This window comes from Cynara cardunculus (assembly GCF_001531365.2).
Source record: "Cynara cardunculus var. scolymus isolate 2C chromosome LG 5, CcrdV1, whole genome shotgun sequence".
Taxonomy (NCBI): domain Eukaryota; kingdom Viridiplantae; phylum Streptophyta; class Magnoliopsida; order Asterales; family Asteraceae; genus Cynara; species Cynara cardunculus.
Genome location: NC_037532.1, coordinates 20,728,609 through 20,730,376, shown reverse-complemented (window position 1 = coordinate 20,730,376; position 1,768 = coordinate 20,728,609).

Genomic DNA, 1,768 nt, shown 5'->3' with positions numbered 1-1,768 from the left:
AGGCGTCGCAGTACACCACAAAGTTATCCGTTCCCTCTGGTAATGCCAGAATTGGCGCGTTACACAACTTGTGCTTAAGTGTCTGAAATGCTTCCTCCTGTTTCTCGCCCCAAATAAATTTCTTATCTTTTTGCGTTAAAGTCGTCAGTGGTTGCGTGATCTTGGAGAAGTTTGCAATGAATCGCCTATAATAACCTGCCAAACCAAGAAATTGACGAATCTCCGTTGGTGTCTTTGGGGCTTCCCACTTTTTGATAGCCTCGATCTTAGTTGGATCAACATGGATTCCCTTATCATTGACTACATGGCCCAGAAAATGCACTTCACGAATCCAAAATTCGCATTTGGAAARTTTGGCGTACAACTTTTCCTTCTTGAGCAATTCTTGGATCAACCTTAAATGTTGTTCATGCTCCTTCTTATCTCGTGAGTAAATCAATATATCGTCTATAAACACGATCACGAAATTGTCTAGGTACGGTCGGCAAACCCTGTTCATCAAATCCATGAAGACTGTCGGAGCGTTTGTTAATCCAAAAGGCATGACTAGAAACTCGTAATGACCGTATCGAGTCCTAAACGCTGTCTTAGCAATTTCTTCTTCGCGAACTCTCATATGGTGATATCCTGAATGTAGATCGATCTTTGAGAAGTACGTAGCACCTTGTAGTTGATCAAACAAGTCGTCGATYCGAGGGAGGGGGTAACGGTTTTTGATGGTCAGCTTGTTGAGTTCTTTGTAATCAATGCACATCCGGAAAGATCCATCCTTCTTTTTGACGAATAGAACCGGAGCTCCCCAGGGTGAAGAGCTAGGTCTGATGAATCCTTTATCGAGCAACTCCTGTAGTTGTTCTGATAATTCCTRCATCTCCGATGGTGCTAATCGGTAAGGAGACTTTGCCACGGGTGCAGCTCCAGGAACTAAATCAATATGAAACTCTACTTGTCTGTGCGGGGGTAATATAGGTAATTCATCTGGAAATACCTCAGGAAAATCTCGTACTATCAGGAGATCCTGAATACGCGTCTCTTTGATCTCCCTATCCACAACATATGCCAAGAATGCAACGCAATTTTTCCTCATGTAATTTTGCATTTTCATACATGTCACTATTTTAATATCCCTCCTTGGTTTCTCTCCATGTACTTCGAGTATTCTTCCTTCTGATAGTGGTATATGAATCTTCTTTTCAGCACAACAAATTTCGGCTCGGTTTTCAGACAACCAATCCATACCCACGACTAAATCAAAACTTCCTATTTTGATTGGGATTAGGTCAATCTAAAATTTGTTTCTACCAAGTTTAGAGTGCAGTTCTCGATCACATCTCTGACCTTAACTTTCTGTCCGCTAGCATATTCTATTATATGTACTTCATTCAACTTTTGGGGTCTTATGTTTATCTTTGGCCTAAAATCTAGCGACACATAACTCCTATCTGCTCCAGAATCAAAAAGTACGGATGCAACATGATTGTTTAGGAGAAACGTACATGTGACCACAGATCAGGATTTCGCCTTGCTTCTTCTGCCCCACTCTCGAACACCCGACCTCGTGCCTGACCCCCTTGGTTCCCTTGATTGGTTGGTCGTGCTTGATTTGTGTGGGACCCTTGATTTCTTCTAGGACAAGCATTTCAGAAGTGATTTAGGCTTCCACACTTAAAGCAAACTCGTCCTTCTCCGATTCTGCAATCCTTTGCAACATGTCCTGTCCTGTTGCACTTATGACATGTGATACATCTCCCCAGGTGTTGTTTGTTGC